General features: G+C 32.5%; 1 long non-coding RNA gene across 1 annotated transcript; it reads left to right on the top strand.

Moving 5' to 3' along the window:
• The first annotated feature begins 11,906 nt into the window (after window positions 1-11,906).
• LOC113729617 (uncharacterized) lies at window positions 11,907-15,123 on the top strand. Its single transcript, XR_003458161.2, has 3 exons — window positions 11,907-12,187; window positions 14,133-14,191; window positions 14,854-15,123. It is a non-coding gene; the product is annotated as an uncharacterized lncRNA (long non-coding RNA).
• Window positions 15,124-24,035: the final 8,912 nt, after the last annotated feature.

Below are 24,035 nucleotides of genomic sequence, written 5' to 3'. Positions count from 1 at the left end.
AGAATTTTGCAAAAAGGAAATACAAGCTCTAATGGATAAAGAATTAATAACACCATCAAAATCACCCTGGAGTTGTGCAGCTTTTTATGTGATGAATCAAGTTAAAAAAGAAAGAGGAGTTCCAAGATTAGTAATTAATTATAAACCATTAAATAAAGTTTTACAATGGATAAGATATCCAATTCCCAATAAAAAAGATTTATTAAGTAGATTATTTAATGCTAAGATATTCTCAAAATTGATCTAAAATCAAGATATTGGCAAATAATAATAGCACCAGAAGACAGGTATAAAACAGCATTTACAACACCTTTTGGACATTATGAATGGAAAGTTATGCCTTTTGGACTAAAAAATGCCCCCTCAGAATTCCAGAACATAATGAATGATATATTTAATTCATATAGTTCATTTAGCATAGTATATATAGATGGCGTATTAATATTTTCTGAATCATTAGAACAACATTTTAAACATTTAAATATATTTTTAAAGGTAGTTAAGAAAAATGGATTAGTAGTTTTAGCATCAAAATTAAAATTATTTCAAACTCAAATAAGATTTCTAGGACATGACATTAATAAAGAACCATAAAACCTATAAATAGGGCATTAGAATTTGCAGATAAGTTTCCAATGAAATTAAAGATAAAAATCAATTACAAAGATTTTTAGGATGTTTAAATTATAGTGTTGATTTTTTCCCCGAACTAAGACAAGAATGTTCGATATTGTTTAATAGGTTAAAAAAGAATCCTAAACCATGGAAAGAAGATCATACCCAAAAAATTAGATATCTTAAAGAAAGAATTCAAACCTTACCATGCCTAAGTCTTCCTCATCCTAAAGCTTTTATGATAGTCGAAACAGATGCATCAAAATTAGGATATGGAGGAATATTAAATCAAAAATTAGAAAACTTGAAAGAAGAATTAGTTAGATTTGAACATGGTTAGGACCTCAAAAAAATTATTCTACTATTAAAAAGGAAATTTTGTCCATAGTATTATGCATATCAAAATTCCAAGATGATTTGTATAACAAAAAGTTTTTATTAAGAATAGATTGTGAATCAGTAAAAGAAGTTTTACAAAAGAATGTTCAAAATATAGTTTCAAAACAAATTTTTGCTAGATGGCAAGCTATTTTATCAGTCTTCGATTTTGAAATAGAATTTATAAAAGGAGAAAATAATTCTCTTCCTGATTTTTTAACAAGAGAATTTTTACAGGGAAATGAAGCAAGAAATGATAAAAACCATTAGGAAAAGACTTTATGAGGAAAATCAACTTCAAAAATATGCTCGTTTATCCTCTCGAAATCTCATTTACTATACCCCTCAAGGGAGAATCCAGCCATATCATATCCATAGATATGATGAAGTCAAAATCAGAAGATCAAAGGCAATTCTTAATCTTAATGAACAATGCTACATCAAGAAGAGAATGATTGATCAAATCATTCTAGCAAAGAATTGGGAAGAACAAAATAGAAGAGATTCTGGAGAATATCAAGTTCTGATTCAAAAGAAGAAAAAAGAATTAAGGTCTATTATTTGTTGAATTGTGCAGGAAAATGAATTCAAAAGCAGAAGGTTCAGGCTCAAAACCAAAGACTCCAAAAGATTATGAGATAAGTCTTACTCAAATTCCTGTAACCCCAAATAGATTCCAAACTCTTCAAGATTTCCCAGCATTAAGTTATATTCAGGCAGCCAGAAACCCTGCCAACACTAAACCCAATCAAAACCCTTCAAAACCTCTAAACCAATATAAACCTAATGAAAACACCTACTTCACTAAACCGTTCACTCAACATATTACTTTGACCAGATTCCAAGAAATACCTCCCTATAATGCACTCATAAATCTCACTCAAAGATTGTTTCCCTCAAAATGCTTTTGGCAACTAGATGATTCTGCAAAAAAATTAGATTATTATGAATTGATCCTTACGGATACTCAATCCATTGAAATTTACCCCATTCCAGATAAAGAAAAACCAGAAGTAATCAGTCATTCAAACCGTATCATTAGAAAGGTTTGTTCACCAAATGAATGGACTTCTTTATATTCAAAAAAGTCTTTCTCAGTAAGATTCATTCCAGATGGATTTACATATCAAGATTACAAAATGGCTTGGTATCGTGCCTTTCTATTTAGGCCATTCAATCACGCATGGTTCTTTACATTCAAAGAAAGTTGCAACAGAGAATTTCCAATTTGGTTTCATCATTGGTGGAATTGGTTCGGTCCTCAAAAAGAAATTCTACCTCCTAGAGCATTAATAGGATTTCAAACATATCTCAAAAAGGCCAAAGGAGAAGAATACTCAAGACCAATCCTATTTCATATAGAATTTAAAGTTCCATGGATATTTTGCTGGAGTTTCAAGATTCAACAAGAATTAGAAAAACCACTTCCAATGTCACTAGTTCGAGAATTCAAGATTAAATGGTGGGCAGGATTCAATCTAGATCTATGTGATCAAGAAAATATTCTAAAATTTCTCGAGACAGGAGAAAAACTCAAATGGTTAGTTCATGAAGCCTCAAAAGTCAGTACTCCAACTACTCCCCAAAAGAAGGAATCATCATCAACTTCAACAATAGAAGCAACAGCTAATGAATTTCTACTCAAAAAGATGATGCAGAATCTAGAGATGCTCAAAGAATTCATGAGTTATCTTCAAAATCAAGCAAAAGGACTAGAACAAAAGACAAAAGAGGCATCAAGCTCCATGTCAGATTCAACATCAGATTCAACTTTTGATCCTTTTGGAGGGCCATGTGTTCAAGACCCAAATATCTTTTAAAGATGTCGGCCACATTTCAAATAAAGATGTCGGCCACATTTCAAAGAGATAAGGTGTCGGCAATCAAATGCAAATGAAATTCAACTTTGTAACATCTATAAATAGATTGCAAATCACGAAGAAGGCATCGGGTTTTTTAGAAAGTAGATTTCAGCCTAGAAAAAACTTCGAGTGCTCTTTCTTATTTCTTCCTTCCCTATACTCCCAATTTCAATCCTTGTACATCAATGATTCAACAAGTTCGAATTCATTAAAGCTTCTGATTTTCAAAGACTACTCTGATTACTGTAAGTTTTATTACTTTATACTACTCTGATTATTGTTCGTTTTACTTATTTAAAGTTTTAACATACCCTGGGCTTTATCTGTTAAAACACATGAAGAAACCATATCTAACAAGAAGAATTTCAAACAATTCCATTGTTGAATCATATTACTATTCAAAAAGATTTCAGTAAAGGTTATAGATATATTCACTTTGAATTAATTCAAGTAGCAGTCAAACCATTAGTTCATGTAGGGGTAGATGCTCCAATTTATCTAGCATTAAGAGATAAGAGGTTAAAAAAGATATAAGACTTCATTACTAGCTATGATTCAAACAAATATATGTAATGGACCAATTTATTTCAATTGCGCCCCTGATTTCTCAGTAGATATAACTGATCCACATGTTTTGAATTCTATAGTTTTAGTTATTCATTTACAAGGAGACGAATTTGAAAGATATACAAAAAATTTTGCTGTAATTTATTGAATGTATTATAGACCATTGTCTTCACAATTAAATCCAAAATTTATAGTGACTCCAACTTCAAAAGATGAAACCACTATATTGCAAGTAGAAGCAGATAGACCAACTATATACACACCAAAGAGATTTTTATATAAGGTGTATTATATACATCATTTATTCCTATTTTTGAAATATAGAGTGATAGCCAAGTAAAGAAGGGAAAATCAAATTTTCTTATTTCTAATTCCATTTTATCATTCTATTATTAATTTTTCTTTACAATCGGGTAATAATTGAAAAAATCAAATTCTTTTTTTTTGTATTTTCTTCATCATTAAAATCTTCCTATATATATTTATAATTTATTTGAAAATTAGCTTTATTTATTACATTTATTTCTGCTTTCATCTGTGAATGTGTTGGTGAATAATAACTTATTATAACTTAGTTTTCATGTTTATCTAATTAAGAAATAATTTAGTTCTTTCTATATTGTCTGATTAAGAAAGAAATGTTGAACATGGATTTGTCACAATGCTAAACTAGTTTCAAAGAATTAACTATAGACCATGTAATAGTTAACATTCTCTAATTTATAGAAAATGGAAGTTTAAAAATTCCATAATCTTGTCTTGGTTTATTCAATGTGGACCAGATTTTTGATTAATTACAAAATGTACAAATTATCCTAGATGAGAATAGATAGAAAATACAATTTATGAATAAATAAGCCCTTACGTGTACCTTTTTTCCCTCAAGGCTGTACCTTTTTCTCCTTTTCTTGCAATCTGTGCATCTTAGTGACAAAATCAGATTCAGTTTTGGGGTTGTCAAGTTAATTGGGTGAAATTAGAAAAAAACTGAAAAACTTAGGCTACAAATGGATCCAATTGTAAAACAATCATGGGGAGAAAACGAGAAACAAATATTTTATGAGGGGGGCACTTTGAATTACGAAGAAAACAACACTCAGTCACCGACTATGAGATTCCTCTGCTTATTTTGAAATGCCCGACCGTTAATTCTCAAAATACCATCTCCTTATATAAACCCTCATATTCTCCCCTTGCCTTTCCTCCCTTCACTTCTCTTATCAAAGCTGATATTCACCATCTCTCTCCCTATCTCTCTATCATTTCAAAATTTTTCTACTTTATTTGATATTTTTTCCCAAATTATAACATTCAAATTGCGCCCAATTTTATATTTTTTTCCTAAGATTTTCAGAGTTTTCTTTGAAGAAATTCTTGTTTTCGACAAATTATTTGTTTTCCAGAAGAGATTGGTATTGGGTGTGTGTTTCTGTGTGTGAAAATGGCGGAGAAAGTAATACGCAAATTCAGGCTTTTTTATTTGTTCATACGCCAATTGAAGATTCAGGTAAACTAAAGCTATTCATTTCACTAATTTTTTGTTTTTCTTTTTGAAATTCAATTTATTTTTTGTAATAAATATTTCATCGGAAATATTTGATACAAGGTTGGTTCTTTCTAAGGATGAACAAGAGAATAATAGTTGCAGAGTTCAAGGATATGGTACATGCAAAGCTGAATGTAAACATTACTAAACCTCAAGTTTATAAGACATTCATGACAGCAAAAATTTTGATCCATGGGACCTTCAAAGATCAGTACAACAGATTGTGGGATTATTGTGATGAACTAATGAAGGCAAATCCTGGTTCTACAGTGTACATGAAGACTACATTAGATAAAGATTCCGGAAAACAAAGATTTCAGAGACTTTACATTTGCTTCGAGGCACTGAAGAGGGGATTTAAATCTGGTTTTAGGAAGATAATTGGAGTTGATGGTTGCCACTTGAGAGGTCCACATCCGGGTGCGTTATTAACTGCAGTTGGAATAGATCCAAATGACTGTGTTTATCCAGTTGCATACGCAGTAGTTGAAGCAGAAAATAAGAGGTCATAGAAGTGGTTTATTGAATTCTTGAAATATGACCTATCCATCAACGATCAAAGAAATTGGAGCTTCATAAGTTATAGATAGAAGGTGAATAAAATCAGATTACATTGTTTGTATATGTTTATTGCAGATATATGAATTCTTACTGATTGTTTCAAACCTGCATTTGTCTTTTTTGCAGGGTTTAGGATCTGCAATTCAAGAAGTCATTCCTGATGTTGAGCACAGACATTGTGTAAGGCACTTGCACAACAACTTCAAAAAATATCATCTGGGTGAAGCATTGAAGGAAAGATTTTGGACATGTGCAAGGTCATCGTACATGAGGATGTTCGAAAATTAGATAGAGTGTTTAAGGGATTATGATGTAGCTGCTTGGAAGTGGTTAAATGACAACACCTCTCCCTATTACTGGTCAAGATCACACTTTCGAGTGACTGCCAAGTGTGATATTCTCCTTAATAATTTATGTGAAAGTTTTAATTCGGTCATAATGGATGCAAGGGAAAAGCCAACCCTTGGAATGCTTGAGACTATCAGAATCTATCTAATAGAAAGGCTTCGTACGAAAAGGGAGTGGATGAAAAAGATGAGTGATAAGATTTGCCCAAAATTTCAAAAGAAACTGGAGAAGGAAAAAAATAGAAGCAGCTGCAAACATTGCGAGATGGTCTGATCAAGATAAATTTGAGGTTACACACATGTATGGAGGCAAACATGTGGTGGACTTAAAGCAGCAGACCTGTAGCTGCAGGAGATGGGAGTTGACTGGATTGCCATGCTGCCATGTGATTTGTTGTATTTCTTTAATAGGTCAAGAGCCAGAAAGTCTTGTTCATCATTACTACTCACGAGACAGTTACTTGAAGGCTTATGGGCCAGCAATTGCTCCTTTGAGTGGGCCAAATGTTTGGGTGCAATCGGATAAGGATCCTGTCTTATCACCCTTGAGGTTGAAGTTACCTGGTCGGCCAAAGAAAGTAAGAAGAAGGGAACTAGAAGAGCCTAGGCCTAATTCAAAGGGGTTTACCAAACTTTCCAAATCTGGCCTTGTTAGAATGGCATGTAAAAATTACAATCAAAAGGGGCATACAGTGAGAAAGTGTCCACTGCTGGTACCTTCTAATGAGCTTGGTGCAAATGCACGACACTTGGCCATAACAAGAGAACTTGTCCACAAAATCTTGAGACAAGGGAGAATGCTACATGTGAATTACCCCCAAAACCTGGTAAATTGACCTATCCCTCCACTGGTTTTATGGTGTAATACTTAACTAATGGTGCTTTGATGAGTATAGATCAAGTGTTTGACAAGGAGCCGACTGAAGTACCTCCAGAATCTAGCTCAATGCCAGATGTTCCAACTGGTCAGCAATAGGATTTTTCCATGTATTTGTAGTTCATAATAATTTTATTCTTGTACTTGTTAACTGTTTAACTTTATTTCATGGTCAGGTGATAAAGCACAGGCTGCTATTGATGATGTATAGGTTATTGATTTACAGCCATAAGCTCAAGAAGAACTACCTGAAGTGCGAAAGAAATTCACCAAGTGTTCCTTCTGTCATGGCTTAGGACATAATCGGCAAACATGTGGAACCTGGCAAGCTCGAGCATGGAGAAAAAGGAAGGCTGCTATGACTGTTTTTGATCCATTCCCTCTATCAAATGGAAAAATGACTAGGAAAAAGGAGACAGTAAGTTGAAGTAATTTATAAAGTTAACAGCATGTCTTGCACATTTGCTGGACAATGATTTTGACATGACTTAAAAGGAGACTGTTTATGGCTTTTGACATGTGATTTTTTTGTGCAGGCACATAGGCTGTTGGATGAAGAAGATGATATTGTTGCCGGTCAACTTAATGCAGCTTGGGAATAAAAAGCTTCTATTTTGCGGGACATGCTCTGTTTTGTACATTAAGAGCTTTTGTTTTGTCATAAAGTACTAATTGGATTAACGATAGGAATTTGATGTATTTTGGTTAATATACATGTGTCAACTTCTAATGATCTGATGTGGCTGCATTTTGTCTAAAGAGAATTAATGCTTTTGTAAAATTCAGCCTGCTATATTGGCAATGTCGCACCTATGTTGATGACTATGAACTTCTATTGGCACTCTTCTTGTACCATTTACTTTGACTTTCTTCTTGTTGTTTAGCATTTTATATGATACATTTGGTAATTGTGCCAGTAGGGATTGTCAAAATTTAAGACGAAACTCTATCAACTTTGTTATACAACTTGAGGTGAATCTCTGGTAAAATTTTAACAAAGACGTCTTTCAAGGTAATGTCCCCAACAACTGACAAAATCTCTCAATCATTTTATAAAGATATTGTTGGAGATAATGTGCCCAACAACTTTGACAAAATCTCTCAATCATTTTACAAAAACACCAATCGAGACAATGTTCCATTTTAGTACATAAACATGTTCCATACACCAATGTCTACATTCCAACATTACAGCATTCAAATTACATGAAGCAATTACTCAACTTTTAACTTCATACAATAGGATCTAATGTAGCATTTTTAAGTTGACATTCCTTTCATTGCCACTGGGTAATAGTACAGCAATAACCATAATACATATGCAACCCACGACCAGCATTAGCCACTTCCTTGCTGCTTTCAACTTCCTAATTTCACTTTTGAGCACCTTGTTCTCTTCTTCAAGCTTACACATTTCAATTTTCATGAAATTATTTTCTTCCTTAGCTTTCCTCAAATTCTTCAAATTTCTCGCCATCATATTTTTTGTTATCAGTTGCATAGGTGGATCATACCACAGAAAATAATTGCAGGCTTTTGGTGTCTACAATGACCATTAATTCCAGCCATTAGTTGTAGTAAATTATATAATACATCAAATATACAAGCAATATGTTGTGATTAATTGTAAAAATTACCCCGTAATTTATGCATCCATGAAATCTTTTGCCTGGGTTCGCCAATGTCCACGAAGTAACAATTCTACATTCTTCACGGCAATGACAAATTACTGCCTCATCCCCATTGTAGAATTCTACCCTTTCTCCCTTCACCCCTGTCAATTGCCCACTTGCTCGGCTACCTAGATTTGAGTGTTGGCTGCTATATAAACTTGAGGCGGAGTTGTCCAAGTTTCTGGTTGATTGCATTTCACTTGCAAATATCCAAGTTCAGTGACTTGCCCTAATTCCTATGAGCTCTTCTCTCCCAATTTTCAGAGGTTTCTTTTCCTTCATGATGTCAAAGTTGCTATTATAATCCCTATAATTAGACAATTAAACCTGTCATTCCAATTATACCCTTGATCCGCCGTGGAAAATACATAAAATGTGTTGGCGCCTCCCAATAAGTCTTACATTGAACCCGATAAAATTGTTTGAGAACTAAATTGGTGAAACAAAATCGTAAAGAATGAAATTGGTTTAAGTGAAAAAGTTTAGAAACCAAATTGGCGATTTCCCATTCTCAAAATACCATCTCCTTATATAAACCCTCCTACTCTTCCCTTGCCTTTCCTCCTTCACTTCTCTTATCAAAGCTGATATTCACTATCTCTGTGTCATTTCAAAATTTTTGTACTTTTTTTTATATTTTTTCCCAAATTATAACGTTCAAATTGGTCCTAATTTTATATTTTTTTCCTAAAATTTTCAGAGTTTTCTTTGAACAAATTCTTGTTTTCCAGAAGAGATCGGGATTGGATGTGTGTTTCTATGTGTGAAAATGGCGGAGAAAGAAAGATGCAAATTCAGGGCTTTTTTATTTGTTCATACGCCAATTGAAGATTCTGGCAAACTAAAGCTATTCATTTCACTAATTTTTTGTTTTTCTTTTTGAAATTCAATTTATTTTTTGTAATAAATATTTCATCGGAAATGTTTGATACAAGGTCGGTTCTTGAACTTTCCTTTTTTCACTTAAATAAAAATTCCATCCAGAATGTGTGATATAGATTTTTGGGGTTTTTACTTTATTCAGATAGTGGTTCAGCCTCTGAAAAGTGCAGCAAATTCATGGACTTTGACTAGTTAAAATGTTAGTGGAACATTCAGGTGAATAATGTCTACTAATACCTTTAATTTTTTTATTTTTCTTTTCTAAATGGTGTTTGAATTTTATCAATTTATTTTCTCGATATTGCTAATCTTTTATGACTAAATGATCTTTTTTGCTTTTTTTTATGTACGAGTAACTTTTTTTTATTTGTTTTGTGACAGATTTATGGACTTCAGAATTTTGGGAGATAGGAATTTAGTTTATTGACATAGAACATTTTTTAGAGTAAATTTGAATTTATAAAAATCTGGATTTAAAACTGCTATAGCACAGAAAGTCTTTCAGGGTTAAATCTTGATTAGGATTTTCCAGGATCTGTAACTTTACTTGGAGGATTAGGTTTTTAGGGTTAAAGCTTGGTTAGGTTTTCTAGGATATGTAACTTTACTTGGTAGATTAGGGTTTTAGAGTTTGTATGGTTTTCAATAGCTTCAAATCTGAGATTTTTAATGTGCCTTTGATCACTTGATTTGTTTGATAAATTTCGAAACCAGATCATATAGAAGGGGAAGTTATGTGCAAAATATTTTGTTTTATTTTTATTTTTTTTCTTTTCTGTGGTTTGTCAATTTTGGTCACGTACTATTACATTGGAGGAGTTAGTTTTAGATTCTAACACTTTTAGTAGTCACTGTTGCAGCAGTAGCTACTTTTAGATTCTGACACTTTTGCATGATTTATTAATAAAATGAATACTTTAAGTTGCTTGCTGTTGGTGGTCATACTTTGAGAGTGACTAGATATGAAGCTATGCTATTTAAAAACTTTAGTAGATTTTGAATTTGTGATGCTTGTGCCTTTTACATTGGTGCAATAGACCAAGTAAAGAATTTCAGGTTGCTTTTCTTTTGTGGTCATCGTTGGAGAGTGACTCTATCTTTTAAATTTTTTTTATTTAATCATCTGGGAAGACTTATAACTTTGCAGGGGTATTGTCTTTTTACTCGATTGTCATCTATTAACCATGTTGATTGATTATTGATCAATGACTGTCAAGAATGTTTTAGATTGCTCGCTTGTTATGGTCATAGATTTGAAGTGCCTCTGTTTTGCATCAACATATCTCTTGCATCATGTCTTTTTCGATTGCTATATGTCTGTTTCCATGTCATAGTTCTTTTTTAAGTCTAATGGTTCTTGGCTATTCATTCATACTTTTTCAGAGTCCTAGATGCTAGTTGTGGTTGGTAAAAAGTCCAAATCTGTTCCAATTGTAATTTGCTAAATTGGAATTCAGTTTTCCAGATAAGTTGACTTATACTCTCATGTTAGTTTGATTGTGCCACGTAATAATGTCCAGAGCAATATTTCAGGCTTTTCTTTCTATATAAACATGAGCTATTGTTGGATTTAGTATCCTGATTTTAGTTAACAGACGAATGCTGAGTAGCTTTGCTGCATACTCGTGAATTATTATTAATGTATGAGCTTCAACGAAGATGGACTCCATGTCTAACTTCTATTACATCCATCTACTTTATTAATTTAAACTCTGTTTTTAGTACATGTCTAATTATGCGCCTTTGTTAGGCCCCAAGACAACCTAAGAGAAGGGTAAATTAGGTTGATTAAAAATAACTAATCAGGTTATGGACACTTTTGGCTCAATACGAAATTTACCCTCTTTTCTAAGAGATCACACAATGAATTAATCAATAAAGGTGGAATATCACTTGAGAGAAGTAGAAGAGATATGCAATTTAAGGATCACAAGATGATAAATAAATAAAAAGAGAAGAATTGCAAACTAATTGACTACCAACCTCCTCTTACCTCGAAGATCAATTCACAAAACATGTTTCTTCAAATTGATGTAATACAACCAATCTTGTGTATAAAGGAAGGCTCACTTCCTCCTTGTCCCAAGTTTCACTCGGTCAAGTTAAGAAGTTTTATAATCCCTCAGGATAATCCTCACAAAGTTACACTTGTGAGAACTCGAGAAAATCAGGTGTGTGCTTTGCATTTATTTTATTAGAAATAACGAATAAGTGGTTAAATTAAATGTCCAATTGAATTTCTATGAAATCGAGAATTAGAAATATCCTAGATTGGTGTAGAAAAATTTTTATGAATCAAATAAACACATGGTATGTATATTGTAAATTGTGTCATTTGCATATATTACTAGACACGTAGCATATATTATACAGTTGAATAAATTATATGTCTAGTTGATTTTCCTTTAAAACCGAATGTATGAAAATCTCCTAGATTAATGTACGAGAATTTTGTAAGGGTATATAAATTATAACAAATGAAGTTTGAAGTCAATGCATGAAATAATAAAACCGCAGCCCCTTAGTGAGCAAATAAGTTAATACCAATGACCTAACTAACCCTGAATCTTGGTTAAACTACTATGCAACCTAAGGAAGCCATCTTCTGGAAGACAACCGAGAGGAAACAAAGAGAAAGAAATTTCTAGTTGGGCGGTGACTGAGAGGAAAGAAACACAAGGCAGCTTGCTTTCTTTCTTTCCAAAAATGGAATCGAGGGGGTGGAACTAAGAGTGAGGGAGAGAAAATTTGGTTAGCTTTATCATCTACTGATCATAATCAAGAAGAGAAAGGCAAGGAAAATAGGAGGGATAGCTGGTGCAGACCTTGAGGAAACAAAGCTGGGAAAATCTGGTCAGTTTAACTCTTAAAGGAAAGAGGTAAATTCTCTGTGATCAATACTCATTTATTGAGTATAAATGAATATATATATATATATATATTATATAATATATATATATATATAAACAAGCTGCAAGATAAGTTTTAGCAGAGGAAATGAGCTTCGATTGAAGAAAAATTCTGGTTTGAGGTTAAAATGATTATTTGACTGAAGTTGTAGCAACCGGGAGTTAATTACATGAATTTCAGCTCATTAGCAGTGTAAAAATGGAAAATATAATATAAGAAAAGCATGTAATATGGTTATCTCAGGTATTATTAGAAGTTTAGTTGAAGAAATTTGGGAAAAGTTGGAAATTGAGAGGACCGATGGAAGATCCTTGCTGGATTTTTTCCAGCTTCATCCGAGTGAGGGGGGGATGGAAAAGTTTAAGCTGTCTTTGGTGAATAATGACTCTAAAATTCTGTGTTAATCTGTAATATGTTGTATAACATCTTGATTTCTTCATGCATGAGAGGTTTGAGCATAAAATGGAGGGATCTAGTAGAAGAAACTCGTCTTTAGGCATTACTTGCTGCTACGAACCAGCTTTATAGTCGAGAGAGGATATAAATCTTGGTTCAGCTTTTCTCTTGGATTTTTGGCTATAAATTTCTATGTTTTGCTTAAGATGGTCTGTAGTTGAATGATCATCCCCTGCATGTCTAGTTGGAGCATGAAATTGAAAAGAAAATTATGAGAAAACACCACATGTTAAACTGCTATACTGCTGTAAATTGTAATTAGTTGAAGACAGATTGTTGTGCGTAGCTTTTGGGTTGAATAATTTGTTGAAACTAGATGCTATTTGCCTTGGTATATGCTGGAGTGAATGTATTTTAAATATTTAGAGCTTTAAGCAAGTGAAAGAATAGAGTTTTCGTCGAAAACTTGAAGTAACGTTACTAGTTTTGGTTGCTGACCGAGAAAATGAAACAGATTGTGCTTCTGACCGTCCCTTTTTGGCCTTGAAAATGCGATAACTGGATGTCGATATCTTCAGAATAAATGTAGGTCTATGTCTTAGCTTCGAAACGCTATAAAATTCGCCTCAATCCGATAAGCGTAGCTCCAGTTGTGATCAAAATATCAGAGGGTGGCAAAGCTGCCTTTCTTATTGCTTTCCTTTTCTTCCCGGATGCACTTTGCTTTGATAATGGCCATGAGGAACCAAATTTGAACCAGCATTTCCTCTAATTTCCAACTTTGTAAGCTTTCATAAATGATAGCTACGGTTACCCTGAGATTTAATGGCTATATACAGCTCCACAAGTAGAGTTAAACTAAAGCAAATGAGGGGAAAACTCATGATAATTATGTACCTAAATTGGCTTCTAATTAGTTAATATTGTCTTCACAAATATTTTAAAGACTATAAAATTTGAGGGGCTGGTGTAGTGGAATAAAATTTAACTTACAAATAACCTAGAGTTTAATTAATTAAAAAGGGGACCAATGAAGTACTCCTAAACCGCTTATAATCTTGAGTGGAAAATGATTTACTCCTAAAATAAATATCTTATAAATTATTAACTTGCAAAAACAGGTATAATTCTTGATTAAAACAATAAAGTCAATGAGTTTCAAAATAAAATGATAAATGAATATTGAAAATATTATATTTGTACTTTAAGGTCAAACTAGAATCTGTTTTAGCCTAGACGGAAGAAATGAAACGTTTGCTTGTCTTAGTCCTTGCACATTAGATTGGAAATGAGTTAATCTTAGCTCAAGTGTTTATATGATATTAAAATTTGGTGTATATGTACATTAACCTTGTTTTAAAGCTACCAAACTTAATAATCTTGAAGACAAACGTAAGGAAGGTTGCTAGATTTTGGTGATTCGTTTTATAAGCTTAGGAACTTGGGTTTTAGTTACTTAAACCTTAAATGGTTGTATATAAAATGAATATTCACTTTAGAATTATTAACTTGTACCAGGAAGTAGCCGTGAACCAGGAAACCAATTCGAGACTCGAGAGTAGTCATTTGAATCTTTGGTGAGTGTTTTCCGAATTTATGTGTTAAACTGCTTATGTGTACATAAATGCAATTATATGGCAAATGTGCTTATTATGAAATATTGCTAAGTGATTCATTGTGAAGTGTTTTCAATTGTCCCTCGCCTTCTAAGTCGAGGGTGTACTTTATCGCACTCGACATAGTTGAGGTTAAAGGTTGATATTTGATCAAGTGATATTGTAAGTGTGCATGACTGTAAGCCATGTGTGTACCTTATCACACTAGCTGAACTGGGCCCCAAAACCCTCTGTTCAACGGACTATTCGAGCCAGCAAAGGGCTTGGTCGGGTAGGACGGTAGCTTTGGGTAACTGTTTCGGTATACTCGAGTATTACCACGGAGTAGTAGATTACTGATATTGATATGGCCATCCAAGTGAGGGAAGTGTTTATTATTTTGGAGGTTATAAGGAGGAGTTCGGTGGAGTGTGTAGTGCATTGAAGTGGCTCTAATGCGAGCACCGTATCCTTTTAAAAGTGATTGTTTGGTGATGTGCTTCCTCAATTGCTTAATGAAAGTGATTGTACAGTGAAATGTATACTACTCGCTTAATTGTACTGATTTAAGTGCTTATTGATTGTTACTTGCATGGAAACCTCACGGGCGTAAGCTCACCCTTTTAACTTTGTTTTCCTTACAGGAGTTGGAGATTGAAAAGTGAATAGATGGAATTGGAAAGTTGTTTTGGGAAATTCCATCACTATGTGTATATATTGGAGTCACGTTTTCTTTTGTATTTTAAGATGGTTGAATCTTCTGTTTTGAGTTGATGTAATATTAATAATGGATGTTTAGAACGAGTATTTTGTTTCTTTTAGTGGACAAATCTATGTTTCAAGCTGATTGGAGTGGTACTTAAGAGTGAATGTTCAGTTGTTCAATGATAATGTTATCTCTGAAGTTCATGTAAGTGATTGAGTCCTGGCGAGAGTCATGCAAGCGATTCGCTAACTTCTAGGGTAGGCCCTAGGAGAAGGTGGGTTCGTCACAACACTATTGAAATATTCTTTCACAAATGAAAAGTTTACAAAAAATCTTACATTACAAAGAGTACAAACGTTACTTGGAGAGTATTTTCTCACTAAAACTACTCTTGATCTTTTTGTATTCTCAGTGTACAAAAAGTATTTTTTTTAAAATTTCTGACCATGCACTATTTATGGGAGACCAAAAAAGTACTTCATTAAAGCTTCCAACGGATAGAAAGTAGATGAAGAGTCAACTAGCCATTGGGAGTATCGGAATCCGATGCTTGCGTCCGAAAGCGGAAAGGAAATTTGAAAAATCATTTCATTTCTTTCGGACGTCTGGTGATGATGTTTTTCGTCCGATATGATCGTTCGGTACTTGCCCTTTCTATCGGATATCCGGTATTGTCATTGTGAGCGTCCGACAGTTTTCGACTTTCTTTTTTCTTCTTTCAATTACTTTTTAAATCAAATTTCTTCAGAGTTGAAAATCTTTCGCATTGAAAAAATATTAGTTTGAATTATCCAATTATTTTGTAAATATCAAAAAATCGGGATTAAGATCATCATTCTCCCCCTTTTTGATGATGACAAAACAATGGATGATATTTAAAAAAAAGAGCAAAAACTCCCCCTTACACATAGCATCCATAACCAATTCAAAATCATTCAATACCAACATGAGAAAAATCATGAGCAAAGTAATTTTCATCATAGTCAACATAATATTATCAAAAAATCCTTCTTCTACATAGCAACCATAATCAATTCAAAATCACCAATTCAAAATCATTCAGTAATTTCTCCACCTTTTTATCATTATAAAATCAGAAAGTAATTGCCATCAAAAGTAACATCATCAGCTAACATCAAAATCAATCAATGACAACCATCACCAACTAATATTAGCAGAAAAATAATATCAAATGATGTCAATTCATATCAACCAAAATTCATTAATGATAATATTCAAAAACGTCAAGGGAAACACAGTACGAAACATAAAAAACATTACAAAAAAAAAACTGAAAATGCATCCTAATATAAAGTGCAAATGTCCCTAGAGTGCCTAAAGTGTGATCTTAGATGGTCCGGATATTCTCCTTGCAAGACAAAACGAAGAGGGATCCAATTCGTCTTCGGTCTCTTCATCATCTGCTTTACTTCCTTATGTGGCTGGAGCCTTGTTTTTTTTTTTTGAAGTTGGGGGACGATGAGGAGTAGGCTGAGAGCTCGAAGCATCTATTTTAGCAGTGGGAGGAATGAACTTAGTTCGTGGTTGCTTTTCATGTGTAGGTTCTTTCTCTTATGGGACAGGAGGCATAAGCAAATTTCTTTTATCCAAGAATGCAGCCTGTTGCTCAGGTGTCATGGTCATCATTAGACCATCTTCAAGAAGAAAAACATGATTCTTGAGATCCTCAAGTAACCCAATGATTTCGTTAGTGGATGAAGTGGGTTGAGAAGAGGATTTGCGAGAATGAATGGAAAATGGTGAAGTAAGACGAGACTGTTTGGAAGGTCTGGGAGTAGCAGAGGTTTCATGACGACTTTTGGTTCGAGACTCCAAAATAACTTCCTTATAACACTAGTGGCTATCAAAAAATCTGATATTTTTTCTCTTAAAATATGCTTTGGTGAAAACAGAAGAGGAAGTTTCTTTTGGAGATATTCTGGTGAAAGAAATTTTAAAATGAGCAAAAATTGGAGTTAAAAACTTTCCATAAGAAAGTTTCTTACGGCTGTCAGTAGTAACTTTGAGTAGAATTTATACATGACTAAACCAAAGTCAATTCGAATTTTCTCAACAAAGCAATAAAACAAGTAAAGTGTCATTTTATTTGCATCAGTCCTATGACCATCAATAGGAGCCAACAAATTGAAAATGATTGTAAAAATGATCAGATTTTGAGAACTAAGATCCTCCAATTTGACCTCAACAGGTATGTTAAAGCAAGTATGAAAGTAAGTCATCAGTTTTTCAGTGTGAAAATGATGATAAGCAGTTGAAAATTCTTCATCTGAGAAAAAATTCGTAATTTTACTACGACAGTCTTCTTCAATTTTTGTTCTCAAAACAGGATTGACAATATCAGGAGTAAGAAGAATGTCCACTCCATTAACACGAGAAATAAATTCAGTATGAGAGTTACCTTTCCTAAAATTAGTAAAAAACTGATGGAACATCTCAGGGAAGTAGGTGTTGGGTAGGGACAGAATATGAGACCATTTTTGATAATAAAAAAACTTAAGAACAGGGTCTAAATCAAACTTACGGAATTCAGAAGGAATGATGGTTTTTTGAGTGATGAAACCTTTTTGTGAAATCCACTCAAATTTATCTATGGCAACATCATCGATGAATCTGGGCAATGTAGTAGATTGTGGCTCGATTTGATCAGTCCGTTTCTATTTGGAAATGTGTTTTTCAGACAGATGAGCAGATTTCCTTATTGATGGCACCTCAACTTCTTCATCTCTAAGTGAGGTTGTGCGTTCGACACTGAAAGCCCTGCCTCTCAATCGCACTATAGTGAAATGCCGAGTGATTTTCTTGCAGAATGTGATGAGAATGTGGATGAAATGGACTAATTGTGCTATCTAGATGAAGATGAATGTTCGAATCTGCCAAAGTGGGTGAGTTTTTTGAAACTACGTTTTATGATGAAATTTGGGATCGGATGAATGTTTGACAGTTAGAAAAAGGTTTAGATGCTAATCTGTTTGCAAAAAGACTGTGAGATTGTTTGTAGAATCAATTTTTAGAAATTTTTCTTGAGAAGAAACGAATTTGAACTTTTGAAATTTGAGGGAAAAGAAGGGGTGCGTCCGAGAGAGAGAAAGGATATCTGAACCAAATGAAGGAAAAAACCCTTTATAATATGCCCTTATTAAGTGTCAGACGGCCGAACGAAAGGAATCGTCCGACACTATTGTCCGATGCAAAATTTTTTTGAAAAATAACGTAGAACACTGTCAGACACCCGTTCATCGACTATCGGACATCTAATAAAATTTAATCAAAAAATTTTAAGATAATCTTTTCCAAAACGTCCAATTTTATCTTTAAAAATACAAACTGATCCAAAGATAGAGCTTTTGTAAAAATATCAGTAATTTGATCTTTCGAACAAACATATTTTACACAAATTCCACCTTTTTGGACAAGATCACGAATGAAATGATACTTTATATCTATGTGGTTTGTCCTAGAATGTTGAATGGTATTCTTTGTCAAATTTATGGCACTTATGTTATCACAATACGTGCACACGCAGTCATACACTAGTCCAAAGTCATTCAAGATATGTTTCATCTATAACAATTGGGCACAATATCACCGGTGACTACATATTCCGCTTCTGCTGTAGATAAAGAGATAGCATTTTATTTCTTGTTAAACCATGATACCAAACAATTACAAAAAAAATAACATGTACCACTAGTATTTTTTCTATCTATCCTACACCCACTAAAATTAGCATCCGAAAAATCACATAAAACAAATTCATGACATTTAGAATACCAAAGACCATAATTCAAGATTATCTTTAAATATCTAAAAATTCTTTTAACAGTATTTAAATGAAATTCTTTAGGGCAAGATTGAAAACGAGCACACAAGGAAACGGTAAACATAATATCGGATCTACTTACTGTTAAATAAAGTAAGCTACCAATCATACTTCTATATTTTTCTCATCAATTTTCGTACCTTCTTCATCTTTGTCAAATTTGATGGATATACACATAGGCGTTCCAACTTGCTTCGAATCCTCCATTCCGAATCTTTTAAGAAGTTCCTTTATATACTTTGTTTGATTAATGAATGTACCCTCTTGAGTTTTAAGCACTTAGAGTCCAAGGAAGAAATTTAACTCTCCCATCATACTCATCTCAAATTCATTTTGCATATTAGTGAAAAAATCCTTGAATAAACACACATTAGTAGCACAAAAAATAATATCATTGACATATATTTGCACAATTAGAAGATCCTTGGAGTTTTGTTTAGTGAAAAGAGTGGTATCCATAATACCCCTTTTAAAATCATTCACAACCAAAAAATCATTTAAACGTTCATACCAAATTCTTGGAACTTGCTTTAACCCAAACAAAACTTTTGAAAATTTAAATACATGATTTGGATATGTCTCATTTTCAAAACCGGGACGTTGGTCAACATAAATCTCTTGATCAATAAATTCATTTAAGAAAGCACTTTTAACATCCATTTGGAATAATTTAAAATTCTTGAAACATGCAAATGCGAGAAACATTATAATTGATTCTAATCTAGCTACGGGAGCAAATGTTTCATCAAAATCTATTCTCTCTTCTTGCTCATACCCCTTAACCATTAGTGTAGCTTTATTTCTCACAACTTCACATTTATCATTCAATTTATTTTTAAAGACCCATTTTATACCAATAATAGGATGACTTTGAAACCTTTTAACTAGTGTCCAAATTTTGTTTCTTTCAAATTGATTTAGTTCCGCTTGCATGGCCAAAATCCAATTTTCATCTTTCAAAACATCATTAACATTCTTAGGCTCAAAATGAGAAACTAAAGCAAAATTATCCATTAATTGTTTAGATGAGGAGCGAGTTCTTACTTTTTCGGATGGGTCGTCAATAATGAGTTCTTTGGGATGATTTTGAACAAATTTTTAAACTTTTGGAAGATCATTAGGTATACTAACACCCTTGTTATTTTCTTCTAACGCTTGATTTTCTTGAATATCATCTTCCTTTGATTTCTCTTCTAATGGAGTTTTTTCTTCATCTTGAATCATGGGTTTCTTAAATTTTTTTTGAACACCTACATAATCATCTTCATAACAACTCTTGGAAATATCATTATTAGTTTCATCAAATGTGACATGTATGGCTACTTCTATAACAAGAGTCTTCTATTATAGTCCTTATATCCTATTTTTATTTTCACAATAATCCAAAAAAATACCTTCATCGATTTTCTTATCAAATTTTTCAAAATGCTCATTGATATTTAAAATAAAGCATTTGTAACTAAAAATTTTGAAATATCCAACAATTGACTTTTTATCAAAAATAACTCATAAAAAATTTTGTTCAAAATTGGTTTCAAAAGAACTCTATTTATTACATAGCATGCCGTATTTACGGTTTCGACTCAAAAACATTTTGGCAAGTTGCATTCATTTAACATGGTTCTTGAAAAGTTCTATTCTTTCTTTCAACAACACCATTTTGTTGAGGGGTTCTTACAATTGAAAACTCATGTGTAATTTCATTGGGATCACAAAATTTTAAAAAGTCACAAAATTTAAATTTCGAACCATTGTCACTTCTAATTTTAACAATATTCAAACCAAACAAATTTTGAAATTTTGCAAATAGAAAAATAAAATTTTTGAAAGTATCATTTTTATGAGTAAGAAAAATCATCCAAGTGTATCTAGAGTAATCATCAACAATTATTAGGCAATATCTCTTATCACCCAATCTAGCAATTTGTGAAGGACCAAACAAATTAAGATGTAAGAGCTCCAATGGTCTTGAAGTAGAAACACAATTTTTGAGTTTAAAAGAGACTTTGGTTTGTTTTCCAAATTGTCAAGCATTACAAATTTTGTCTTTTTCAAACTTAATTTTTGGCAAACCTCTAACAAGATCCTTTTTGAAAATTTCTTTTAACAAATCTATATTGAAATGACAAATTCTTCTATGCCATAATCAAGGATTTTCATTTGAGACTTTAAGACATTGAAAGTTAGAAGAATTAATAGTTTCAAGAATCACAACATAGATGTCATTGAATCTTTTTCCTTTGCAAATGATGTTAAACTTTGAATCAAAAACTAAACACTCATGTTTCTTGAACAAAATAAATAAATTTGTATCACATAATTTACTAGTACTTAGCAAGTTATAACTCAAATTATCAACCAAAAGAACATTATGAACGAACGTCTCACCATTCTTACCAACATTTCCCACTCCAATTGTTTTAACTTTCATATCATCTCCAAATATCACTTGGTCACTTGATTTTGGCTTGAATTTAATGAATTGTGATGGATCACTAGTCATGTGTTTTGAACATCCATTATCTATGAACTATTTTGATTCCTTAATGATGTTCACCAAATTCACCTACACAAGAGTTCAAGAAATAATATTTGGTACCCTTTAATTTTTGGGTCCTTGAGAGTTAGCGTCATGTTTAACTATTCACATGTATTTTGTCTCTTCTCATATTCTTTCTCACATAGCAATAACTTTTTATATGACTTTTTTGACAACAAAAACTACACATAACCAAAGAGTTCTTTGCATGAAAAGGTTTAATAGATCTTATTTTTTTTTCTTATGAATAGTAAATTTATTTGCACCAGAATTTAATTTCTTTTCATGAGTCCTAAGGTGAGACTTTGATCCATTTTCTTGAAAATAGTTTTATTTTTTATGTTGGAGAAACTCATTTAGATTGTTCATTTTTCTTTTCAAATCACCTTGTTCCTCTTTGAACATTTCACAAAGTCTTATTTTTCTATTAAGCTCATTTTGTAGATCAATCTCACCATTTTTAAGTAATTATTTTCAGTTTTCAGCTTTTTATTTTCTTGAAAAAGACGTGTATTGTTCTGAAGAAGAAAACTAATTTTGTGTTTTAATTCCTTGTTTCTAGTATAAAATTTTTTCAAATTATCATGCAATTTTTCAATAAAGGATTCAAGATCATCATCAGTTTCATCGTCACTTTCAAGTTGATAGTTACAAGTTGTTACCTCATTATCTTCAATGGCCATGAAAGCCATTTGAACAGATTCTTCTTCCTCTTCAATTTCACCATCAGAGTTGCACTCATTCCATATGATTTGAAAATTGTTGAATCTTGATTTTTTTTCAACTTTTCCTTCTTTTTTCTTCTTCATTGGACACTTTCTTATGTAATGTCCAAGTTGGCCGCATTCATAGCATTTGTCACCTTACTTTTTGTTGGTCTCTTGATTTCCTTTGTTTCTTGCCTTGTTGAATTGATTGGAATTCGATTTGCTAGGTCCTCATTTTCTGAGTCTACTTTTGTTGAGGATTCTTTTGAAACTTTTTGTGATGAGAGTTAGGTCATTATTATCAATATCCATATCTTCATCATCCAAAGAAATCGAGTCATCTTTATCTTGAAATACTTTTAGAGCAATGCTCCTTTTTACTTTTGCATCTTTTTCTTCTTGTACCTTGGTCTTAATTTTCAACTCATAAGATGTTAGAGAGTTTATAAGAGATTCAATGGGCATTGAACTTAAATCTTTCGTCTCTTTAATAGTAATCATTTTACTCTCCCAATTTTTAGACAAAATATTCAAGATTTTTTTGTTTTTCTCTCCTAAGAAATATTCATTTTCCAGAGCCTCTAAATCTTTAATAAGATCATTAAATTTACAATACATTTTATCAATATCTTTATAAGGTTCTATCTTAAATGACTCATATTTAGTAACCAAGATAGATTTCTTTTGTTCTCTAACATTCTCACTACTTTCATTAATTTCTCTCAATTTGTCTCAAATCTCTTTAGCCAACTTATAGCTTTTGACCTTGATAGATTCATTTGAGTCTAAAGTACTATATAACACATTCATAGCTTTTGCATTTAAGATGAGATGAGTTCTATCCTCTGCAATCAATTCATTTCTTGTTTTCGGTTTAGATCTATGAGTATTTTCATCTTCTATTGAGGCATCATATGGATCTTTATTAACAATAAATCACAATTAAATGTCAATCAATTGCAAGAAGATAATCATTCTCTTTTTTCAATTCACATAATTTGACCTATTATATATTGGAGGTTTAGTTACAGATTGTCCTCCAAAAAATATGGTATTATTGATTGTCATCTTTGCCCCTAAATCGCTTGAACTTAATTTTTAAGAGACCAAATTCTGATACCAATTGTTAGACTCGAAAACAACTTAAGAGGGGGGGTGAATTAGGTTGATTGAAAAAAACTAATCAAGTTATGGACACTTTTTGCTCAATACAAAATTTACCATCTTTTCTAAATGATCACACAATGAATCAATCAATAAATGAGCAATATCACTTGAGAGAAGTAGAAGAGAAATGCAATTTAAGGATCACAAGATGATAAATAAATAAAAAGAGAAGAATTGCAAACCAATTGACTACCAATATCCTTTTAAAATCGAAGATCAATTCACAAAACAAGTTTCTTCGAATTGATGAAATACAACCAATCTTATGTACAAAGAAAGACTCACTTCCTTCTTGCCCTAAACTTCACTTGGTCAAGTTAGGAAATTTTACAATCTCTCAGGATAACCCTCACAAAGCTACATGATTGAAATATTCTCTCACAAATAAAAAGTTTACAAAGAATCTTACACCACAAAGAGTACAAATGTTCCTTAGAGAGTATTTTCTCACTAAAACTACTCTTGATCTTTTTGTTTTCTCAGTGTGAAAAAGTATCTTTTTAAAGTTTCTGATCATGCACTATTTATGGGAGACCAAGAAAGTGCTTCATTAAAGCTTTCAACGGATAGAAGGTAGCTAAAGAGTCAACCTAGCCGTTGTGAGTATCGGACGTCCGATACTTCCGATGCTTACGTCCGAAAGCGGACAGAGAGTTTGAAAAATCATTTCAATTCTTTCGAACGTCCGGTGATGATGTTCTTCATCCGATATGATCGTTCAGTACCTGCCTTGTCTATCGGACGTCCGGTATTGTCATTGTGAGCGTTCGACAGCTTTCGATATCCTTTTTTCTTCTTTCAATTGTTTTTGAATCAAATTTCTTCAGAGTTGAAAAGCTTTCTCATTGAAAAAATATTAATTTGAA

The sequence above is a fragment of the Coffea arabica genome, chromosome 2e (assembly GCF_036785885.1).
Source record: "Coffea arabica cultivar ET-39 chromosome 2e, Coffea Arabica ET-39 HiFi, whole genome shotgun sequence".
In the NCBI taxonomy this organism is placed as follows: Eukaryota; Viridiplantae; Streptophyta; class Magnoliopsida; order Gentianales; family Rubiaceae; genus Coffea; species Coffea arabica.
The sequence above is the reverse complement of the archived record's forward strand: the minus strand, read 5'-3'. Positions and strand labels throughout refer to the sequence as shown.